Consider the following 17,796-nt stretch of genomic DNA (forward strand, 5'->3'; position numbering starts at 1 on the left):
CAGCCCTTGGAGACATTGCTTGCATGCAGCACAGCATAGTGGTCACAGGCAGGGGCTTCACCTCCAGTCGTCTTTGGTATAAATTCTGGCTTTGCCACTTAGCATGTGTGGACTTTGGGTAAATGGTTTAAGTTCTCTGAGTAGGTTTGTCTCATCTGAAAGATGAGGACAATAGTGATACCTACGTCCTAAGGCAATTGACAGGATTACATGGAGTCCTTGGCCCCCTAACTGTTGTTTATTGTTCAGAACCGGAAAAAAGAAGAGTTGGTTTCTGTTATAGGCAGCGTTAGCAGGTACAGTGCATGCTTCTTTCTGGTCATGGTCAGATGTTTTCAAACCTGAATTATATTAGAGAAGAGGAGAGAGCCAGGTCAGAGGTAGCTCCTGTTTGTTTGGGTGGAAAGGGTCGCTTGGACTATTCAGCTGATACATGGCTTTCTTCCTTCCAGGCTTGTCCATTTTGTACCTCAACCATATTTCTGATCACCTCAGTCCTGATCAGGCCCTCCCTTTGTCATACTGCTGTCTTCAAAAATCAATAACCCAGCTAGAGAAATGTATGGCCTGCAATTCTTCTTTACTGAAAGGAAAAGGAGTGTTGGGAATGATCATTCTGGTATAATCACTGTGTGTGTGTGTGTATGTGTGTGTTTATATGAGAGAGAGAGAGTGTGTGTGTGTTTATGTTTCTTTTCATTTTTATTTTTATTTTTTTGAGACAGAGTCTCGCTCTGTCACCAGGTTGAAGTACAGTGTCGTGATCTCGGCTCACTGCAACCTCTGCCTCCTGGGTTCAAGTGATTCTTTTGCCTCAGCCTCCCAAATAGCTAGGAATACCGGCATGTACCACCATGCCCAGCAAATTTGTGTGTGTGTGTGTTTTCAGTAGAAACAGGGCTTCACCATGTTGGCCAGGATGGCCTTGATCTCTTGACCTCATGATCCGCCCACCTTGTCCTCCCAAAGTGCTGGGATTACAGGTGTGAGCGACTGCACCTGGCCATGTTTGTGTTTCTAAGACAGAAACTGAGCCCTGGGGGTTATAATATTTTTCACAATATTTGTATTTCTTCTGTATTTCTTTGAATTTAGTTTTCCATTCATTTGTAGGGCTATAATTGCATTGGAAGCTTGGTCCAACCTCCATGTCTCCATCCACAATGGCACCTATATGTAGCCCTGGGTGGGAGGGAGGAAGATTGAGGCAGACTCCTTCTCCCTATGGAAGATCCTTTCTATAGCTTGGCCCCTGTCCCAGAACATGAGGAAGGCCTGGCCAAACCCTTCAGAGCCAAGAGAGCTGGCCCGTTTCTCCAGGATCTCAGGCCACAAAGGCCTTTACCACTCCTTTGCCAAGTCCCTATAATCTTCATTGTCATTATCATCTCCACCATTGATTAAGCTATGTTCATTTTCTCTAGTCTTTATAATAGTTGCGCAGGATTGTTATACCCATGACATAGGTCTTTGACTGCGGGAATGATCCGTTATATTCTGGGGCCACTCACTTCTAGCCTGAGCTGAACTTATCCACAGAGAAATAAGCTCTGTTAAGACACAATTCTGTAGGGGAATTGACTGCTTCCCTGCGTTTATCTGCTCTGGGCACTATAATTTTGACTGCAAAGTCAGGCAAGGTCTGCTCAGTTCAGATACTTATCTGTAACAGCAAGTAGAAATGTTCTTTCACTGGAGGCTTTACAAAGACAGCCCAACAAATTAGTGGAGAACAACTGAAACTACAGTGCGGAGGAAAACTATATATATTTTATCATAGTCAATTATAATATTTATTACCACTGCTATTTTTGATGTCTCTTCTCTCCATCTCCTCTTCCTCCTGTTTCTTTCCTTCTCCCTTCCCCTTCTTCCTCCTCCTCCTCCTTTTTCTCCTCCTCCTCTTTCTCTTCCTTCTTTTTTTATTTCTCCTCTTCTTTCTCTTTTTCCTCCTCCTTAGTATTGTTACTAGCAGTAGTATATAGCCAGGGTCTGATTAATTTCTAGTTCTTTTACACTAAAGAACTGGTAAATTTTTTTTAACAAAAATGGCCAAAAAGAGAAGAGAGTTTATTATCAAAGCATGGTACATATTTTCAGGCACTGTCCGAGTTCTCAGATTCTCTCTTTATGCATTAATCTGCGCTTATGTTTTCCTACCTAACACTCGGATTTTACTTCATCATACTAAGCAGCTTACACTCAGCCTCTGTGTTTGAACTTGCTCAAATTTACGTATAGAGTGATCAATTCCATTGCACAAGAAACTGGGTTTTCCTCAAAAACACCCTTCCAAAGTGCCACTGCCTGCTTATCTCATTACTCCAGGCACAGCTTTTCACTCTCTTGGCTTGATACACAACTCTACCTAAGTCCCCTTGAGTTGCCTTTGTTTTCTTTACATGGCCCAATGACACGATTGGTGAGATATGTTCAACAAATTTTGGGGTTTAGACTGAAAGAGAAATCTTCCACTGGAAAAAAACATGAAGACCATGTGTGATACTATAAAATATTTTTCCTCCTGGATATGAAAGCTCAGGCAAGTCTTCTCATATTATCAGCTCATGCTCATTTGAATATCACAGTGGCCAATGTTAATGGAGAAGTGAGCATATGGTCTCACTGTTGTCATCTGGTCACTTCGCTGCTGTCTTGTTACCATGCTTTGAGTATGGGTGAGGCATAAGATGAGCTGGAGATGGAGACAAGAAAACAATACAAAGTATTCTTGATCAAGAGCTCACCATCTAGAGAGGGGATCTAGACAAACCCAGAGGATGCCATTCTTCAGGAGCAGTTTCATTGAACACCAGAGTAAGCACTGCAGATGGAATCTCCAGGGAACTGAGCCAAGGAAAGCACTGTTGACCATCAGTGAAGCTTCCAGGAGAAGATGTGATAAGGATTGGACGTGGAGAAGGTTTTGATAAGTGAAAGAGAGCAAGAAGGGATATAGAGGAAAGGAATAAGCAAAGAATGAAAATCTTCAGTGACATAACCCATTCCAAAGAGAAAGAAGACACCAGCCTGGCTGCAAAGGGAGTTCACACTGAAGACAAGTGGGAGAAAACATTAGAAGGAAAGACCAGGGTTCCTCACATTGTCTAGGAGTGTGCTGTCCAAAATGAGAGTCAGAATGCACGTATCTTTATTTAAAGTCTCCTTAATTAAAACTAAACAAATAAAAATGCAGTTTCTTGATTGCACTAGTCACACTGCAAGTGCTCAATAGTCACATGTATCTAGTGCCTGTTCTATTGGGCACTGCAGTTATAGAGCATTTCCTTCGCAGCAGAAAGTTCTAATGGACATCCCAGGATGCTGACTTCCAATCTGAGGAAAATGGACTTTTTCATGAGGGTGTTGAAGAACCATTTACAGTATTTTATGCAGGTTGCATGAGGGTAAAGTGGCTTAATTTTTTAATGAATACCTGTTCGAGATTTTATTTACTCATTAATTAATGAGGGAACTAGTAAGATGTTACAATGGTTCAGCAATTGATTTTTTAAAATTAAAGTGAATTCACATAACATAGAGTTAACCATTTTTAAGCGAGTAGCTTAATTTTTAGTTGTGGTTGAGAAAAAGTTTTTAAAGTAGTAATCTGATGGCTGTGTGAAGGATATTAATAAGGCAAGAGATACAAGATAGGACGGCCAGTTGGAAGTCTGCTGTAGGGCACTGGGTTTGAGAGGGTGAGGCTTGTATCAGGGATGCAGCAGTGGGGCGAGGTGAGTGAGGAAGGGGCAGCCACATTTCTAGGAAGAGCCAGTCAGCCTTATCAACTACATAGAAGAATAAGTGAGAATTAACAATCACAAATTGCTGAAAAGTGGAGAGGTGACCGGTTTGGAGAAGCAAATGAGTTCAAACAAGCTCCTGACTCTGAATTGGTGGTATGCCATCCAAGGAATGTTTTCTACAAAGTCTTGGAGGTAGGAGTTGGAGAATAAGCAACATATGGGAATATTTTATCAATGGCTGGGTAGGTACGCTGTGTCTGTTGGTACGCTGTGTCAACAGAGAGAAGAGCAGAAAGGTAAAGTGTGAGCATTGAAGAATGTGCACAGTTAGGGAGAAAGAAAAGAGTCTGCAGAAGAAAAGGGGTAAGTGGACAAGTAGGAGGGGGAGGAGAGCCAGTTCATTCAGGAAACATGCATTGAGCTCCTGGTGTGCGCCAGGTGTTGTGTAGTACCAAGGATAGGGCGGTGGTGATCAAGCAGCTCTTAGACTCATGGTGCTATGGTTTAGGAAGGGAAGAAGATAGAATTTGGGGACAGAGAAGCAATCAGCATTACTGAATACTGCCAGGAAGTCAGTGAGGAAAAGCAGCAGTGAGGAAAGCATTTGAGTTAGGCAAGAAGGCAGTAGTTGCAGGGCATGGAGTGACAGCAGTCAGGGACAGCGAGAGGGCAGAAGACTGAGGAGTGATTGGCAGTCAAGAAAGCAGGGATGGCAGGCATCACCACCATTTCCAGAGGCTTATCAGGAAGAGGAAGAAGGGAGAAAGGATCTCTACAGGAGGCAGCAGATTCGGAGGCAGCAGATTTGAGGAGAGGCTTTGAAGTGAGGAATAAGCTGGGTAAGTTACTGAAGAGGGAGGAGCTCGGTGTGGGAGTGATGTTCACTGGAAGCTGCAAAAGGATGAAATCTTCTAGTGCGTAGGTGACCAGTTGTTTTAACAACTTTTTAAAATGAAAAAGTTATGCATGCTCATGGTAAAAATTCAGAGAATTAAAAGGTGTCTCTCTCACCCTTTCCAGAGGCAACTGTTGGTGCCAGTTCTTTATATATCTTTCCAGAAATACCCTATGCATATGCAACTGTGTGTGTCTGGATGTATGTGCATAATCCTAGCCCCTTCCTTCTTCCTTTTTATTTACACAATTGGGAGCACACACTGTTCTGTGTCTTGCTTATGTCTATTTTACAAATAAGCTTTGGGGAGCATCTCCTATATATAGGAAACCATCTAATTATTTTTAATAGCTACATTTAAAAAATGTGCTATAATTTTTATACCAGCCCCCAATCCACAGGTACTTAGATTGTTTTTGGTCGTTTTTCTATTACACACAACACTGCAAGGGATATCTTATATGAATAGCTTTTTCCTTTTCTTATTGTGGTGAAACAAACAGGCATTTTATATACTCATTTTATACTCATTTTATTGTACTTTGCTGTTTTGCACATCACAGATATTGCATTTTCTAAAAATTAAAGGTTTGTAGTAACCTTGCATTGAACAAACCTATGGGTGCCATTTTTTTCCAACAGCATGTACTCACTTTGTGTCTCTGAGTCATATTTTGGTAATTCTTACAATATTTCAAACATTTTCATGATGATTATATCTGTTATGGTTATTTGTGATCAGTTATCTTTAATTTTACTATTGTAATAGTTTTAGGGTGCCACAAACCATGCCCATATAACATGATAAACTTAATAGATAAATGTTGCATGTGTGCTGGCTGCTGTACTGACCAGCCATTTCCCTGTCTCTCGCCCTCTTCTCAGACCTCCCTATTCCCTGTAACACAACAATATTGAAATTGGGTCAACTAACAATGCACAAATGCTTCTAAATGTTCAAGGGAAGAGTCATACATCTCTCACTTTAAATCAAAAGTTAGAAATGATTAAGCTTAGTGAGTAAGGTATGTTGAATGCTGAGGTAGGCCAAATGCTAGGCCTTTTGCAGCAGTTAGCCAAGTTGTAAATTCAAAGTAAAAGTTCTTGAAGGGAATTGAAACTGCTACTCCAGTGAACACATGAATGATAAGAAAGTAAAATGACTTAATTGCTGATATAAAGTGGTCTGGAAAGAAGATCAAACCAGCCACAACATTCCCTTAAGCCAAAGCCTAATCCTGAGCAAGGCTCTAACTCTTTTCAGTTCTGTGAAGGCTAAGACAGGTGGTAAAGATGCAGAATAAAAGTTTTAAGCTAGCAGAGGTTGGTTTAGGGGGTTTAAGGAAATAAGTCATCTTTATAACATTAAAGGGCAAGGTGAAGCAGCAGGTGCTAATGTAGAAGCTACATGAAGTCATTTGGAAGACCTAACTAAGATAATTGAAGAGGGTGACTACACCAAACAATAGATTTTCAGTGTAAACGAAACAACCTTCTTTTGGAGGAAGATGCCATCTAGGACTTTCATGGTTAGAGAGGAGAAGTCAATGTCTAGCTTCAAAGCTTCAAAGGACAAGCTAACTCTTCATTAGAAGCAAATGCAGCTGGTGACTTTCAGTTGAAGCCAATGCTCATTCACCATTCCAAAACTACTAGGACCCTTACCAATTACACTAAATCTACTCTGCCTGTGCTCTATAATGGGAACAACAAAGCCTGGATAGCAACACATCTGTTTATTGTATGGTTTTCTGAATAATTTGAGCCTAATGTTGAGAACTACTGCTCAGAAGGAAGGTTGCCTTTCAAAATATTAGTGTTCATTGACAATGCACCTAGCCACCCAAGAACTCTGATGGAGATGCACGAGGAAATTAATATTGTTTTTATGTCTGTTAACACGACATTCCTTCTGCAGCTCATGGATCAAGGAGTAATTTTGACTTTCAGGTTTTGTTATCTAAGAAATAGATATTGGCAAGGCATGGTTGCACATACCTATAACCCTATCACTTTGGGTGGCTGAGGCAGGAGGATTGCTTGAGGCCAGGAGCTCAAGAGCAGCCTGAGCAACATAGTGAGACCTTCTCTCTAAAAAATATAAGGACAAATTTTAAAAATCAGCCAGGCATGGTGGTGTGAGCCCATAGTCCCAGATACTTGGGAGGCTGAGGCAGGAGGATCATTTGAGCCCAGGAGTTTGAGGCTGCAGCAAGCCATTATTTTGCCACAATACTCCAGCATGGGTAATGGAGTCAGACCCTGTCTCTTAAAAAAAAAGAAAAAGAAAAACATTTCATATGGCTGTAGCTGCCATAGCTAGTGATTCCTCTGATGGATCTGGGTAAATTTAAAACCTTCTAGAAAGGATTCACCATTCTGGATGCCATTGATAAAATTTGTGATTCATGAGAGGAGGTTGAAATATCAACATTAGCAGGAGTTGGAAGACGTTAATTCCAGCCCTTATGAATGACTTGTAGGAGTTCAAGACTTGGAAGTAATTGCAGATGTAGTGGAAATAGCAGCAAGGTTAACAAGAATTAGTAGTGAAGCCTGATGTGACTGAGTTGCTTCAATCTCATGATAAAGCTTTAGTGGATGAGGAGATGCTTCTTACAAACGAGCCAAAAATAAGTTTTCTTGAAATGAAATTGACTCCTACTGAAGATGCTATAAATATTGTTGAAATGACAACAAAAAATTTGGAATATTACATAAACATAGTAGATAATGGAGCAAAGTTTTGAAAGGATTGACACAAACTTTCAAAGAAGTTCTACAGTGGGTGAAATGCTATCAAATAGCATGGCATGCTGAAGAGAAAGATTTTCTGAAGGGAAGAGTCAATCAATGCAGCAAACTTCACTGCTGTCTTATTTTAAAAAGTTGTCGGCCAGGCACAGTGGCACATGCCTGTAATCCCAGCTACTCGGGAGGCTAAGGCAGGAGAATTGCTTGAACCTGGGAGGCGGAGGTTGCGGTGAGCTGAGATGGCACCATTGTACTCCAGCCTGGGCAACAAGAGTGAAACTGTCTCAAACGAAAAAAAAAAGTTAGAAGTTGTCATAGCCATTCCATCCTTCAGCAACTACTACCTTGATCAGTCAGCAGCCCTCAACATTGAGGCAAGATCCTCCACCAGCAAAAAGACTATATAACTCCTTGAAGGTTCACATGATTGTTCAATTTTTTTTACCAATAAAGTGCTTTTTAATTAAACTGTATCCTGTTACATTAATCTGTATTTCCATTTTGCACCAGTACTGAAGCAATGTCATTGTCTGGGGTAAATGCCCAAGGTTCGTCATCTCACACCAAGAAAATCAAGGATGCAGACACACAAGAAGTGAGTTTAAGAGCACAGGCTTAATGGAGAAAGAGTTTTAATAGAGAGAAAGAGAAAAGCTCTCTCTCCTGCAGAGAGAGAGGAATTCCCAAGTGGGTCTTCTGGTCCTGTGGTGAAGTGTGTGGGATTTTATAGACTGGCTTGAGGAGGCGGTGTCTGATTTACATAGAGCCCAAAGATTGGTTGGACCAGGTGTGATGTGTATGTAGCATGTGAAGAAGCTAGCCACCCCACCCTAATCTTTTATTATGCAAATGAGTTTTCTACCTGGTTGGCACCATGTTGTCTGCTTCTTATTGTATACGTTGTTGTAAAAAATTTCCTTTAATTTCCTTTAGTTGACAGAGAAAAGGGAAGATGGGGCCGCCATGTTGAACATGCCCCCATGTAGCCTTTTCTTATGGTCATACCTGCAGACATTCACCCGTACAGGCTTCCAGCTTGCTTATCAATGTCTGCAGCTCAATTTTACAGGCTGCTTTTTGTTAGAAAAGAAGTAATTTTGGGGCTGCTTTTTATTAAAAGGGAAACCTTACCAAGGACTTCCTTACCCTCACTATCTGCCTAGATCATTTCTTTTTAACTGTTTTATATTGGTACCACATTGTTGTAATTATCATAACTTTATAATAAGCCTTGAAATAATTTAGTGTGTCTTCGTACTTTGTTCTTGTTCAAAGTAATTTTGATTATTCTAGGTCCTTAGCATTTCTATATAAATTTTACAATCAACTTGTCAGTTCTGGACAACCAAATTAAATTATGAATCCAGAAAATGTGAGGTGAAAAGCTGACTCAGCTTCTCATTGTTATTTATGAATGATATTTTTGCTGGCTATAGAATTCTAGGTTGGGAGTTTGGAGCTTCCTTCCACCTGTTACAGGTGGGTCTTTGTTCTTAGAGCTCCCAAGATGGGGCAGGCTGCTCCCAATATGGCAGCAAGCCTTTTGTTCTCTGACCTGGGTTTCTTGGCCTCATGCATTCCAAGGAATGGAACCTTGGGCCATGCAGTGAATGTTATAGCTCTGTTAGAAGCCATAGATCACAGAAGAGAACTGTGGAACCCAGCAACTAGTGTTCAGCTCAATTAGGACGAACCCAGGCACTTAGCCATGCAGGAACAATGGCAAGCCTTTAGCCCGATTGGGAGCAGCAATGGGTGCCTCGCTGGATCAGGAGCACAGTGCCCCTGCTGGATCTGTAGGGGTGGAAGTCAATGATGAGTCTGCGACAGCAGCAAACAGCAGTGGTAGACGGTGAGCAAAAGCTCTGCTTGAGCTGGAACAAACATGGACCAGAAGAGTGTGCAGTTGCAAGATTTAGTAGAGTGAAAACAGAGCTCCCATACAATGGGAGGCAACCCAAAGGGCGTTGCCACTCCCCGCTCGAATGCCTGAGTTTATATCCCGATCATTGTCCCTCCCCCTGTGCTCTCAGACGATATATGATTTGCTATTTCTTTACCTCCTATTTTTGCCTAATTAGCATTTTAGTGAGCTCTCTTTACTACCTGATTAGTCGGGTGTGAACTAAGTTGCAAGCCCCATGTTTAAAGGTGGGTGTGGTCACCTTCCCCAGCTAGGCTTAGGAATTCTTAGTCCACCTAGGAAATCCAGCTAGTCCTGTCTCTCATACCCACCCTCATCCAGGACTTTAAAGATGTGAATCCACTATCTTCTGTCTTACATTACTTAGACAAGAAATTTGCTATTTCTTATTTTTGCTAGTCTTATTTTTGTTCCTCTGTACATAACGTATTTTTTTCCTCTGGCTAGTTTTAAGATTTTTCTTGGTATAACTCATTTTAAACAATCCGATTATGAAATATGTTGGTATATATTTTTATATACAGATGGGTCCCTGACTTATGCTGGATTGACTTATGATTTTTCAACTTCATGGCAGTGCAAAAGCAATACACATTTAGTTGAAACCATACTTTGAGAACCCATACAACCATTCTGTTTTTCACTTTCAGTATGGTATTCAATAAATTATATCAGATATTCAATACTTTACTGAGACCAGCTTGATCATGGAGACCTCACCCAGTGGAGCTAGACGATTTAAAGACACACACACAGAAATATAGGGTGTGGAGTGGAAAATCAGGGGTCTCACAGCCTTCAGAGCTGAGAGCCTTGAACAGAGATTTACCCACATATTTATTGACAGCAAGCCAGTCATAATATTTACTAAAAGTATTCCTTACAGGAAATAAAGGGATGGGCCAAAATAAAAGGATGGGCTCTGGTTAGTTATCTGCAGCATGAACGTGTCCTTAAGGCACAGATAACTCATGCTATTGTTTGTGGTTTAAGAATGCCTTAAGTGATTTTCCACCCTTAGTGGGCCAGGTGTTCCTTGCTCTCATTCTGGTAAACCAACAACCTTTCAGCATGGGTGTCAAGGCCATCAAGAGCATGTCACAGTGCTGCAGAGATTTTGTTTATGGCCAGTTTTGGGGCCAGTTTATGGCCAGATTTGGGGGCCTGTTCCCAATAATACTTTATGATAAAATAGGCTTTGCATTAGATGATTTTGCCCAACTGTAAGCTGACGTAAATGTTCTGAGCATGTTTAAGGTAGGCTAGGCTAAGCTGTGATGTTCGGTAGATTAGGTGTATTAAATGCATTTTTTACTTAAAATATTTTCAACTTGGGATGGGTTTATCAAGACATACACCCACTATAAGTCAAAGATTATCTGCATATTTCTTGGGCTTGGGATTTCCTGAGCATCTTGGATCTGTAGATTTATAGTTGTCATCACATTCAGGGAAAATTGGTTATTATTTCTTCAAATATTGTATCCATCTCCCCCAACCCAGAGAATTTGATATTGTTCCACAGATCACTGCTTTTTGTTTGTTTTGTTTTTAATCTTTTTTCTCTCTCTGTGCTTCATTTTATGTATTCCCAATTGCTCTATCTAATCTGCTGTTAATATTATCTAGTGTGTTTTCCATCTCATGGTAGTTTTCATCTCTAGAAGCTTAGTTTGGGTCTTTTCTTTTTCCTTCCATGTCTTGCCTTGGCAAGGAATATAATTATAGCTGTTTTAATGCTCTTGCCTTTTAACTCAATCATCTGTGTCATTTGTGAGTCTGTTTTAATTGTTGATGTTTTTCAACATCAATATGGGTTACTTTTTTCGAATTCTTTACATGCTTGGTAATTTGTGAGTGGATGCCGGGCATTGTACATTTTACCAATTGTTTGGTGCTGGCTATTTTGTACTCCAATCACAGCATCCTGGTCCTAGCACTTTATGCCATCCATCATGGCTATAATTCCTTGTTTGAAGGTCATGGTTGTCTCTGATGCTGGAGGCTCCAAGGGAGAAAAAAACCAGGAATGTCATGTTCCTACTGATTCCCCAGTAACTAGCAGAGTGCCGGGTCTATTGCAGAGAATCAGGCAAGTATTTGTTAAAATGGACAAATAGATGAATAAATCAATACGTGGATGAAAAATACATTCAGATGCTTTTGTGTTGTAGTTATTCACTGTTATATAACCAATTACCCCAGAGTTTAGCTGTTTAAAACAACAAACATTTTCTTATATTGCACAGTTCTGGGGTTAGACTTGGTTCAACCTGGAAGTTATTTTGATCTTACTTGGATCTTCCTGCTAGTTGAAGTAAAATGGGGCAGGAGTTGTCTGGAGGCCACCTGAGATGCTGGGATGTCTGGTCTTCTCTCACTCTCTGTGTGGTCTCAGGGCCTCTCTCTGCACAGTGTTTCTGCATGTTCTCTCCAGCTCGGTAGCTGGACTATGTACATGAAAGCCCAGCTTCTCTCAAGCACACACATTGCAGGAGGAAAGAATCTGAAGATGCCAGCCCTACTGAAGGCTAGAAAGGGCTCAGGAGCTTCACCTCCACGCCTTCTGTTGGTTAAGCAGTCACAGGGCCCCAGTTCAGGTGAGGGAAACTGAACTCCACCTCTCAATGCAGCCCCTTAAATATACCTACCAAAAAGAGGTTTTGATGTCAGATGTGCTTTTCTTCTGAAGGATTCGCCTGCTTTAGATTTAACTGCAATCTTGGTGGGAAGGCCAGGCGAACCTCTGGTCTCGGGTCTTACCCTTCCCTGTTGAAGGAATGTGCATACCAAAGGATTCAGGTCTAGACATGGAGTTTCAGCTCAACATTCCAAACTGGTGCTGATGTCACCCAGTATTTTAGACGGAGTGCAGGTTTGCTACAAACCCTGGACAGTGATTAGTTTGCATGCCACCTTTTTGGTTCCATACCATCACTTTTTAGAACTCCTGGTACTTGCAGCTAACTTCTTTCTTTCTTTTTTGACCTTTAAGCTGGCTCATGAACTTGCCTTGAATCTGGAATAGTACTCATGTTTGCCAAAAATGGTCTTGTTTTTCTTGACTACTGCTAGCTTCTTAGATCCTGACATGATTTGGATAGCTGGCCAGCCAGTTAAAAACAAACAAACAAAAACAAAGAGAAGTCTGAGACAAAAAGTCCTTCCCTAGCTCTTTGCGGAATCTTAATTCAGGGAAAAACAAACCACCAACGAAAACCTCAGTACATTTTTCTCTAACACTATAATCACCAAGACGGCAAAGATAAAAGCCATGAAGTTCTGTTTTCACAGCACCTCCTACCGCAGGCATTTAAGAACTTGAGACCTGCTTGTCAGAGCTGATGTTAAACAGAAGCTTGACAACCTCCAGGAGTTTAGAGTCTTTGGTTTCATTTCCTCATGGCTGCCCCTGAAGACCACGGTTCCCTTAGACCTGGATGTTATGATGATCTGGGCCTGCTGGCTCTCTCTCTGAGGTCACCAGAAGTTCAACTAAATGGACTAAAAAATCACACGTTTCCAAGTTTTAGATTCCACAGAAGATATTCTTATGAGGAGGTGGACCTTTCAAGTTGCATTTCTCTACCTGGGACCTCAGAGTCCATATGTCAGTTATGGAAATGCATGCTTCTTTTCCATTACGAGGAAAAAGAAAGCTGCTTGTTCACATGTGCAGATTTACACACCATCAGTCAAGCCCTCTTCCCTGGAGACTATGTGTTGAATAAATTAGTCTTCTATAAATACGTGTTGCAAGCACTCTTGTACCATTCAGAGCCATTATTATAATTCATCAAAGCCAATATGTAAATGGGACAACTGCATCAAGGAGGGAAGAATTGGGAAATAAAGATTTACCCACATGGGCTTCAATCCTTGCCTTCAGTTTTGGTATTCTCAGTACTTGGACTTTACCTGTGTCCTTGGTAAACATAGCAGCCCCATACCTGGCCACCTTCCCATTTTCTTAACCTTTTTGCCTGGGATACAACACATTGCATCTATTGTCTGATATTTTCTGCTAGATAATGCTCTGGGCTATTTTTTAAACCAAGCACTTAAGCTGATAAGAGTCATATTTTTCCCATCTGTATTTCCAACACATTGCCAGAGGTTCTGGGCCATAGATACGCTTTTGAGTAAATAGAATACTAAATCGAGGCAATGGATCATAGGTTTAAGGCAACGAGGCTCTGTCTTCACCATCTAATAACAAAGGTCACCAGACTATGAGAAAGAAACGGAATGGTGAGAGATAGGAAGTTTTAATAATGCAGTCATCAGAAAGATCAGTCAAGCTTTTCTTCCTCCTCCTGGACCTGAGAAGATAAAGTCCTCATCAGAGCACAGGAAATATGACCATTTCCATCCCACACGATGCATGGTTCTGGGATATCGATCACAGCAGCTACTGCTCTCATCTCCTGAAAATTCATCAAACTTGTGTCTCCCAGCTTCAGGGCTTGAGTCATTGCCCTGAGGAGGTACAGGGAGGTGTCCATTCATTGGCCTTTTAATGCAAATTTTGAAAAAATAGGAGATACTTAATCTTTCCCAGGCAGATCAAGCTTTCCACCACCTGTGGAACCCTCACTTCCAGGCATCCCTGTGCTGTTGCTGGGGCAGTGGTGCACAACAGGGAATAAGTTCCCACACCTTGACTGGCTGCTTACGAAAGAGTGTGTAGGATTAAAGGAAGAGACTAGAAAACCTGGCCGGGCATGGTGGCTCATGCCTGTAATCCCAGCACTTTGGGAGGCTGAGGCAGGTGGATCGCGAGGTCAGGAGTTCAAGACCAGCCTGGCCAACATGGTGAAACCCTGTCTCTACTGAAAAAAATAAAAAATAAAAAAAAAAAAAAATAGCTGGGCATGGTGTAATCCCAGCTACTCGGGAGGCTGAGGGAGGAGAATCGTTTGAACCCAGGAGGGAGAGGTTGCAGTGAGCCGAGATCATGCCACTGCACTCCAGCCTGGGTGACAGAGTGAGACACTGTCTCAAAAAAAAAAAAAAAAAAAAAGACAACTTCCCCCACTTCCATCTGCACCCATGCCACCATCTTGGGGATGGTGTGCATTTTAGCCTGCCAGGGTGGGCTTGGGTTAGGTAAACTCTGGCAGAAGAAGCCAATGGATTTGAAGGGGGAATTAAAGCCAGGGCTCTGCCCTTCCTGGCTAATTCTCTCTGAGCTGTCATGGTCACCCCACCTCACAAGCTGGAAATTCTGAACCCCAGTCTTGTTTTCTCAGTAGAAGCCGACAAAGGTTGATATATTTGAAATTTGTAATAAATTCAGCAATGGTGCCAAGCAATGTTGATTGTGAATTACCTTTTGCAGCACAGATGCTGCTGTTAGAGTTCTGTTGATCAAATAAACAAATCAGTTTTTCCTATAATAGTTGCTAGCTCTATGGTGGCTTAATTCCACTTGTTTATGCATTCCTTTTTAGAAGCAATAGGCTATAATACAGTGTCTTGGGAAGTTAGCTTCTGTCTTGGGTTTCACTGGCATCTGTGACTCTGCTAAATTTTTACAAACTTTGTTCCCCTCTATCCTACTGCTTCTAAGCTTCATGTGATGTTTTATTTAATATGGCATGCAAGATATTGGTCTTCAGTTCGAATTGCAATTTTACATCAAAACTGATTCTCCTGACAGTTGGACGTGGATAGTCCATTTTTGAAGTGTACATGTTGCCCTGGTTCTTGAGGAAAAAAATGGAACAGCTCACCTACCCTGAGACTTTTTCCACAACAAAAACAAAATTTCCCCAACCAATGTGATGTCATTTACTAGTCTCCTTCAAGTGCTTTAGTGCAATAGGGCTGTGTGAAAATTCTTCAGACATTTCCCAACAAAACAAGCCCATTAGCACTTTAAACCTACATTGGCATGCATCCGTAATGTTAGGAAGAATCTGGGGTTACTGAAGCAATTACCTGTGAATTTTTGAGTTTCTCCTTCAGGAGATCTAGGCTCTGCCTGGCCTCCCATCTCTTTGTGAAAAATGCAACTTGATGACATGCTTTTATAGACCAGTCTTGTTAATGTCAGGCTGGCTGGTGCCAAAGCCAGTGAAAGAAAAATTTAAACTTATGTACTCTGTATCTTCTTAGCTCCATCGAAGTTAAGCCAATGTGTTCCAAAGTGGTTGATAATGAAAAATAAGGCTGCAGTTTACATAGTGCATTTATAATTGTTCTTAAGGTAAGAATGAACACAAACATGCCAATTCTTTTTAAAATATTTTATTTTATTTTATTTTAGGTTCTGGGGTACATGTGCAGGTTTGCTACATAGGTAAATGTGTGCCATGGTGGTTTGCTGCACCTATCAACTTATCACCTAGGTATCAAGTCCTGCATGCATTAGCTATTTTTCCTGATGCTCCCCCACCCCCACAACCCTTTGGACAGGCCTCAGGGTGTGTTGTTTCCCTCCCTGTGTCCATGTGTTCTCATTGTTCAGCTCCCACTTATAAGCGAGAACATGCAGGAAACACACTAATTGTCCACGAATTCCTGTAGGATGGTATTCAGCTCTTTCTAAGGTATGATCTCAATTAGCCTTCCAGTTTCACCTCCCACTGCTTCCTTATTTGCTGATAATTTATTGCTTGTGTGACCAGGATTCACTGAGTAAATGCTATGTGCCCAGCACGTGCTGTGGAGTAAATAATCCTCCCCCGTTTCCCTACCTTTTTGAATTCTGCTATTCTTGAAGGCCAAGAGACATTTGCACCTCTTATGCCTTCTCAGATGCTCCCCGGCCACAGAGATGCTCTGTGACTCCTCGACATGCTTCTGTCTCCTCGACATTCCCCTTGCAGCTCATTTTGCTTCATTGTCTCTTGTTCTCCAAGTAATTCTTTCAGGTATCCTGAATCACCCATGGGATTATTACCTCCTTGAAGGCTGGGATTGCTTCTTTGTGTCTTCCCCGGGCCTGGTATCTCAGAGTGGGTTCTCAGTGTGTGTTCCACTAAATGAGTGTTTGTCAGATTCCCACTGCTCCCTGTCCCCTAAACCCAGTTGTTCTTTCCTGATGTTCCTCCAGGCACACCCATGCTCAGAGGCTTCCCTCACTGTCCCCGCTGTCTGGAATACTCTGCTCTCAGTGGTCTGCATGATTCTCTCCCTTGCTTCCTTCAGGTCTCTACTCAGTCCTCTCATCAGAGAGGACTTTCCTGACCATTTTGTATGAAATAACACCCTTCCAACACATAACACTGTGTTTCATTCTTCCCTAAAACTAACCACCGAAGTTCCTATTTGTTTATGGGTATGTCTGCCACCCCTCACTAGAATATAAGCTCCTTAACTTACAGAGCTGATCTCTTTTGTTCACTGCTTTATTGGAGTGTCCAAAACAGGTCTGGATCATGGGAGGTGCTCATATATTTGCCAAATTAATGAATGAAAAGGCATGCTTTTCAGGGCAGCTTTCCCCTTCGTGTGGGTCCCTCTCGAGGGACTTGTGCAGCAGAGTGGTGGTTGTCAGCATCAACTTCAGAGGCCCAGCTTCAGCAGGAGTTGAACTAGCCAGGATAGACAGCATGAGGTATGGAGTCTGCAGCCTCACCCAGGGGCCAGGGCTGGTCTATCTACATGCCTTTTGGCCGGGTGGACCTCTCCCAGCCTCAGTTTTTTCACCTGCAAAATGAGAATCTTCACTGTCCAAAAGAAGACACAGCAGAGTTGCAAACACAGTGCCTGGCACACAGTGAGTGCCCAGTCACCGTTAGTCATTCCTGAAGTGGACGAGATGGCTCTGGTAAGCTCTCAGCCTGCAGTGTATACAGCGGGTTAGTGATGGCTCTTTGAATGATCTAGTTCATGACTTAGAGAATATGGACGCCCGTGGTTTTTGTTGTTCTGAAACTCCAATGTGAATGGGACGGGATATTGTAATGACTGTTCTATAGGGTGTCAGTCAGGATTAGAGACAGGAATGTGGCCATGCCCTTCACTCAGGCCTGTCCTATAGCTGGTTGTCCCCCAGATCCCAGCTGGAGTTGCAGATGGTGGTTCTGGGTTTGCCATTGGTTTTGGTGCTGGCCTAATGGAGATAATAGAAGAGAAAGAAAAAATGACAGTGTCAAAAGCTGCTTGGTTGAATTTTTGAGTGGTTTCATTTTGGGGATGTCCCTGTTAGGTTGTTTAATTATACAGTTTGCTTTTTTCAAGTGTTAAGTATTCTTTTCGTGCCTTTGTTCAGACGTGGAGAAGGAGCTGGCACTTGCAGTGTTTGATGGTTTTCTGTCTTGTTCCCATGCTAAGTACACATGTGTTTCTTGCAACCTAACTTAACAGGGTTTATTGTAACTGGAAAACACACTCAGGGCCTTTGACCTAGCAGCTTTCCCACACGTACGTCAGAAATTTGGCATTAAGTAGCATCGGCAAAAAAGCAGAAGAAACTCCACACCCGCACCCTACCCATCTCAAATAATGTGTGTCTGTCTTCACAC

The sequence above is a fragment of the Chlorocebus sabaeus genome, chromosome 9, assembly GCF_047675955.1.
Source record: "Chlorocebus sabaeus isolate Y175 chromosome 9, mChlSab1.0.hap1, whole genome shotgun sequence".
In the NCBI taxonomy this organism is placed as follows: domain Eukaryota; kingdom Metazoa; phylum Chordata; class Mammalia; order Primates; family Cercopithecidae; genus Chlorocebus; species Chlorocebus sabaeus.